This window comes from Carassius gibelio, chromosome B2 (assembly GCF_023724105.1).
Source record: "Carassius gibelio isolate Cgi1373 ecotype wild population from Czech Republic chromosome B2, carGib1.2-hapl.c, whole genome shotgun sequence".
NCBI classification, from domain to species: Eukaryota; Metazoa; Chordata; class Actinopteri; order Cypriniformes; family Cyprinidae; genus Carassius; species Carassius gibelio.
This window is the reverse complement of record NC_068397.1, coordinates 2,149,642-2,157,402: the sequence shown is the minus strand read 5'-3', so window position 1 is coordinate 2,157,402 and position 7,761 is coordinate 2,149,642. Positions and strand designations below refer to the sequence as shown.

Below are 7,761 nucleotides of genomic sequence, written 5' to 3'. Positions count from 1 at the left end.
GAATAAAAAATATAAAACAAAATAAAAAAATCCTGAAAAGGATTGCTGGCTTTTTATGTAATACTTTATTTTAAGGTGTATTTTAAGGCTACTTACTATTATAATATCATTCAGTATGCATATTTACATACCAGTAACCCTAAACCAAACCCTGATCCTAACCATATAGTAAGTAGGCTACGTGTGGTTAATTAATATTACTCAGTTCATAAATGTATAATTACCATGCAACAAAGACACCTTAAATTAAAGTGTGACCGCTCTGTATTCTTCATCTTGTTTGCTGAGGGCTCTGAGCAGCTGTGGCTCGCTGTGTAATGGGTCTGTCAGCGGTTAGATGGCAGCAGTCAGCCGTGATCGTGAACATCACAGCCTTTATTCACTAGATCAACCAGAAATCAACCAGAAATAACAACAGAGTAAAGGAAAGCGAGCAATAAACGACACCGAGTGACATCTGGAAGAGGAGGAGAGATGACCAGCGGAGGGGACTGAAGGTAGGGTGTTGTTATCAACATTTTTTGGCCCTGTGGTCTTTCGTGTAACTAATTTACTAACATTGACATGAATCACATGAGAATCCTGCCATTTCTTGAGAACGTTTCTGTAACAGTGTCATTTCTGTCAAGTCTCAAAAATATTCTGGTGGAAGTGACAGTCAAAACATAAACTACAGTTTCTGTCTGATCAGCAAAAGTTTTTTTACAGCTAGCATTTTTTATTTACACTAAACAGTTGAATAATATTTTTTATGCATCTGCATAAATTGTTAAAAATAACTGAGAATCATGCTTTTCTAAATAAGGACAATAAAGCTTTAGTGGCAGCATTAGTTTGAGCTGGAAATGAAAGTCATTTTATAAAAAAAAAAAAAATATATAGAAATAGTTTTCACACAATGCATTTGAAACATTTTTTCACAGTTTGTTTAAATCACCGTACAGTAGTTTTAAATATGTAAACAATTTTTTTTTTTTTTTTTTTTTTTTTTTTTTTTTTTGACGGATTCTCATAGATGGTTACAAAAAATGTAAATCTATAAAATAGCATGTATATTTAAAAAGATGGAAACTCTTTGATATAAACCAACCCCTGATATGTAAAAGCCTGAAGTTCATAATAAACCTGCTGATATTAAAATAGAGACATAAGACAAACTTTTATTTTTGCTATAAATTTTGTCACTTTCAAAGTATTACATGTACATGACAGTTTGAAATAAAATAGGCCTCATTCATTAAACAAGCAGAATTAATTTTCAGTGTAGATCATTTGTACATGTATTATAATGTTAAACGCATGCTAAAGCATCAGCACACAAAAACATACGAAAAAACAAACCTGTAAAAATGTGACACATTTGTCAGTAATGGTAGCAGAAATGATGTACAAACGAGTGTAATAAGATCTGAAGAACACATGTAGATGAGTTCAGTGTTTGATTGTTTCTGGTAATCTTGACTCTCTCTCTCTGGGATGGAGTAGTCAGGGTTTCTCCGCTGCATCAGCTCTTCAGTGTCGAGGAGTGATTTAAATAAATAAACACAACCCCCCTGACTTTTTAATTAGGCCGAGCTTCGGCCTGCCGACTCCTCCTGACACACCGCGCAGTAACCAGCTAGTACACCAAATATTTGGAGAGTCGCACAGCTGAGAAATAAGAGGGAGATCATGCCGCCGGATTCATCAGTGCATGGATCTGAGCGTCAGGATCTTAGTGAGGAGTGGGGGAGACTCTTGCTTGATTGCAACTTCACAATTTTAATGAAAGTGGTGAGGGATGTTGACTTGGCAGAATGTATTGTGGGAGGGAAGTGAATGTCAGGCTATTTGTAGGTCATGACTTTACTGAGAAACACGTCTGCCCACCTGCACTGAGACTCTTACAGACGTCTGACTTTATTCTGCACTGCTGTTCAACTGGAATAGGTGCTGTTTTTAATTTTCACAATTATACAATTTTATGTATTGCTAGTTCTCTGATGCGTGATGTCCATTAGGACATTTTAATTTTCATGTTGTGATATTACATCATTACCCATGATTGCGCTTATTGCTTTTTTAACATCAAATCAAAGTGACTGATGAAAGTCATGATATATCAAGTATCACTAAAAAAAAAAAAAAAAAAAAAATATATATATATATATATACAGAGAGAGAGAGACAGAGAGAGATACTGAAGAAAATGCATAAAATAATGTATTTATTCATCTAAACATTAAGCTATTTTTATTACACTTATTTAATAATTAATGTCCTGAAATTATTATTTCATTTATTTACTAAAATATACTTTAGTTATTATTTTTTAAATGAAATAAAAACACAAATAAACACATGTACTTTATTTATTTATTTAAAATATTAATCATTTTTTGTCTTTCCCTTTCCGTACTTTGAAGGTTAAATCCTGTCTTTTCATGACTGTGGTAACCTGTGTTGGTGATAAACCTGTTTACACCAGAGCAAAATGATATTCATAATTTACACCCACACACCACTAAAATAATTTCTGAAGTAGGCGTTTTAAATAATGTCACGCTATAGATGTGAAAGACATGTGAGAAAGTGTTTTGTGGCGTTTCCATGAACAGACGGTGTGTGTGTTTGGGTTGTGGTGAACAGAGCTGCTGGAGTCATAATAAAGATCACCGTTAGCAGCTCACACGTGCGCTGCAATCCTCGTTTGCACTGGTTTAGCTGTTGCTTTTAATTGCTGGTTGCTATTGGAGCTTGTGCACCTGGTGACTGATGCATTCTGGGATTGATCCAGATCAGTGGAGACTCAGAGAGAGTCTGACTGCTGTTCTCGCATAAATAACAATTAAGTGCAAAAGTTCAAATGAAGTGCAAAATATGTAAATCAATATGTTTTATCATCAGGTGATGCATGCTCAGCACAATAAGCTTTTATTATTATAGCACTTTGACAATTCAAATATCCAACAACCAAGTCTTGATGCCTTTCTAGTTCTAGATATGGATACAGACTTAGTGCAGAACAAATTATAAGACAAAATGTAATACTTTAAAATGGTAAACAAGACAATATGCATAAAACAATCGTTTTTTTTTTTAATGCACTGGTTACTTTAGGCTATTTTGCATCTACAACTGCTCTCAGTTACTCTAAAGAAGTGTTGCTTTTATTGCACTTTATCTATTTGTATCTGTAGATGTTGCATGTCTTAAAACAACAAGGCAAAATGAATGCAGCAATTTGCGTCAGTCTTTTTGAGTTATGAACACATCTGATGCAATTATGTTAGGCCAACAATCTACAGTGAGTTAGAGGAAATTCATTTGTATCATAAATACAAACGTTTAAGTGGATTTTAATTTGATGAAGATATTTGGTGGCACTGGCATTAGCTCATTCATAGTCTCTTCATTACAGTGTAACACAAAAACTACAGCATAACAGAAACACGTTTAAATGTCAAAGATACAAACAGTTCTTTTCATTCACTGAAGAAAAAAAAAACACTTCATTTCAGGATGCTGGGAACAAGGAGTAAGTAAACAAGATCATTTTATTGTGACAGCTCATATGTGTTAAAGAAAATCACTTAACACAGGCCTAATATACTGTAATTAATATACTAGATTTCTTTGATCCCAACCATGCATTTATGTAAAATATTAAATAAATAAATAAATAAATTCCAGATTTTTCTTAACATTTCTTAATATCAGAAGCACTTGTTTTATTGTTATTATATACACACACATAATCTGTAAAAAAAAAAAAAAAAAAAAAAAAAAAAAAAACATCTGCCTTGACATCATCAAGTAATTTAATGGACACACAGTATCTTTTAAATGTAAACACAATGCAATGAAGTACAACATTCAAAATACAGGTAAAACACATTTACAGGTACAGGTACTCACATTTCACTGCTGGTTATATATGCTATATATAATTTTGTATGTGACAAATAAAAATCTTGAAAACACCTGTAAAAAAAAAAAAAAAAAAAAAAAAAAAAAAAAAAAAAAAAAAAGTATATTGTGCCCAATTTTTATAGCTTTTTTTTTTTTTACAGTGTAAATATATAATAATCCTATAATGCGATTGTATTATCAATTGTATGTGTTATTAAATATGTATTATGCTATTATCTAGTAACATCTCTCAGGCATCAGACTGGTTTGTTCCTGTGTTGGAAACACTGGAGCGTTTGTGATGACAGGAGAGACGTGCCGCTCGTCCAGCACTGCAGACCTCACGCCACAAACACACCGTTCCCTTTCTATATCCGTCCTGACGCACACGTCCCTCTGCAGACCGGAGAGAGGCTTGATCCTGAGCTTTAACACCAGACTCAATCAGGTCAGGAGGAGCTTCTCATCAATGACTCGTGGATAGACGCTTTTAAAGAATGTTGCTCTTAATTGATTTATGCCATGAAGCTGGAAAGGGTGTGTGTGTGTGTGTGTGTGTGTGTGTGTGTGTGTGTGGGTGGTTGTTTAACCATTCACTAAATTTACATTGGCAGTTCTTCTGGGAGGTTTGGCATATTAAAACAGATGGTTTGTTCTGGTACTTTATTACTAAGAATGAATTCCTGAATTATAAATAAACCTTAATACAATACATTATATTTCTCAGTTTATACTGTAGATTTGTATGAAACAAAAATAGGCTTAATATACAAAACAAAACAAAAACACATTTATTTTACATGTACTGAACAGAAATAAACACATGCTGTATATTTAATCTCAGGATCAGTTATCCAGACTCATGGCTGATGTATTTTCATTTGATGTTTAAAATAAGCAGATTTCTTTTTTGCAAATGTAACTCTTTCAACATCATTCACATATGAAACATATATAAATACTGTACATCTCACATGTGAAAGTCATTTAATGATCTTTGGTGTATGCTGACGTATCACTGATGCACTAAATACGTTTCTTGTGATTTGCTTGTTTGATTTAGTTTGTCAATTATTTTATTAGTTTGTTATTATTTTATTCTGTTTTATTCTTTGTTTTAATTGTGATTTAGTGTCATTTACTATTGCAATTTTAGTCTGTAATTTATCATGTGTTAAATATTTTTTTGTAGTGTTTTATTTTTATATTTCATATTTTTGATGTAACAATTTTAAATAAATGATTTATGTTCTTGGTTCTAACAAGTTTTAAACACTTATGATAGAAAGTGAAAAAAGTGATACATAAAATAGAATAAAATAAAACAGTAAAATACTGTATATATTCCAACTGAATATATAAATAAATTAAATATTTACAGATTTGTTGAGATTTACAGCATTTACAGTAAACTATAGTTACAAAGCCCACAGCAGCACGTTTATTTATTTATTTATTTATTTATTTATTTTTTGTTTGACCATCGCTGACAAAGGCTTTGTAAAGCTGTTTATTTTTTTCATAAATTACAATTTATGTTGGAAACTATTAAGTGTGAAATATAATATTTTTGTTCTGATGGTGTCTAATGGCCTTGGACTTACACTGTATTATTAATCATTTTTATTAAATGAATTTTCTTTTAGACATTTGCGTTTAAATATGGTCAGTGTTCTCTGTGTATTCAGATCACACACGCTGATTTGTGCCACTATAAGCACAGATGTTATGGCATCTCTGAGCTTGACCTCCATCTGTCCGTCTGTCTCATTCCCATGTATATTTGCTCCTGATCTATTAATAACCGCAGCGCTGCGAGCCATCGCTCAGTGTCTACGTCTCCTTTCATTCAAGCATTTACAGGAATTAAAAACAAAAGCAAACAGCCATCACAGTGCAGAAGAGAAATGCTGGCAGAGACTCTTACTGACAGAAAGTTAAATACTGGAGAGCTCTGGATTCCCCATTAACATGCTGTTTATTTACAGTTGTGCCTTTTGTGCAAAAATCAAAAGTGTTGTTGCATCAAATGTTGTCTTGATTGAAGAAGAGAAATCAGCAGTGCTCTGGTGAAGTGATCGTGCTCACGGTTATGAAAGAGCTGTGTGGATTTGGCAGTCAGCCGTCCAGCACGGGACAGACACAATCACATCCAACACTGAGAGATCTGATGAGGAGCAAGATCTGTCTCTCACTGTCTTCTGTAACTGATAATATGTATAGATAGTCTTTTATGTTGTTAATAAAACAGATTTGTTGAGTACTTTACTTTTCAAAAGAAAATGCTATATCTTTAATAATGACACGTTTGTTTCAATCTATTGCTTTCATCACAATATTTGTATTTAATATAAGTGTTTCTACAACATTTCTGTCATGTAGTGCTTGTATACAATATACAGCATCTCTTCGCTTATTTTTGATTAATTAACAAACAAATCAGATATGTGTGTGTGTGTGTGTGTGTGTGTGTGTGTGTGTGTGTGTGTGTGTGTGTGTGAGTGTGTGTGTGTGTGTGAAGGCAAATGGCTTTTTTCATATATATATATATATGGTTATTTTAGTCAGTTTAATGTTTCTAACAAAATTAGTTGCATGCATTGTAGCTATTTAGTCTTCGAAGTTTGTTTTATACTATCTACACTTAGGCATTTATCAAGTTTTCAAGTTTCTATACCCCAGAATTATTTTTATTTTTATTTTTATTCATATTAGTTATCTGACTGTAAATAGTAATAATGTTAATTATGTAATTTGTATGTAACAAAGACATTGAACTAAAACGGTGAGAAAACATTAAAGATATAATGATGTCGTATATTCCTGGGGCTGTGGACAGTTGTGTGTAAGTGTAAAGATCCTGTCATTTCCCACGCTAGATCACTGCAGTTTACTACGGTAATGTGATCTTTACACGAGTGTCTCCTCGATCGATGAGCGCAGTGTGTTTCCAGCAATGCACAGAGAAAAACTGTTCAGAACTACTGCAGAAATAACAAAAGAGCAAAATGTTCAAGTTCAATTTGGATACAGAGAAATAAACTAAGGAGAATTAATTATGAATAATGTATTGCTATTGTGTGTATAAAATCTAATCATGTAATCCACAAACATCAACTGTAATCTGATTTTCATCATTTTATAATTTAACCTAATTACAAGTACTTCAATTACATAATCTAGATTACGTGTAATATTGCAGCACAGTATTTATTTCCATTTATTATTATTTTTAATGTATTTATTTTAGACCCACACTGATTCTGTCATGTAGGCCTACAAGATAAAAACTACAGGACACACATTATGGTGTCTCACAATGATCACAAAATAATCCTCATAGCTTTGAAAGTGAAAGTACATGCACACAAAATGGCTAAATATAGGAAGGCATCATTTGGAAAGCAGTGAATCTGATTCGTATCGCTAGAAAACAGCACCGGAGTCATCTGTGTTGACTCCAGCATGTGACTAAGAATAACAGAGCGTGATCTGAGTCAGGTGTGAGCCGGCTCCTCATTGTTCGGCTGGGAGGCTCCTCTGGACGGGAAACGAGCAGGTTGTTCCAGACGGAGGACGTTCTTTATTCAAGGGCGGGAAGTCATTCCATCAATGCAGAAAAAACACAGGTTTCCTTCCCCTGCGTTTCCCAGAGCCTTTCATTTGAGCAGACACTATTCTGTATTCATGAGCCTGAGATCAACACACACTAGACCAGAGCGGGACGGGAACATACTACCAAGAGCTACAAACCATGAAGTGTTGGGCAAAATGATGCGTTGTGTCAAACTATAACATTAAATTAAAAAAAAAAAAAAAAAAATATATATATATATATATATATATATATATATATATATATATATATAT

General features: G+C 33.1%; 1 long non-coding RNA gene across 1 annotated transcript; it reads left to right on the top strand.

Annotated features, from left to right (window-relative positions):
• Nucleotides 1-362: 362 nt before the first annotated feature.
• Nucleotides 363-5,899, top strand: LOC127950811 (uncharacterized). The gene is made up of 2 exons (XR_008152546.1): nt 363-497; nt 4,133-5,899. It is a non-coding gene; the product is annotated as an uncharacterized LOC127950811 (long non-coding RNA).
• The last annotated feature ends 1,862 nt before the right edge of the window (nt 5,900-7,761 follow it).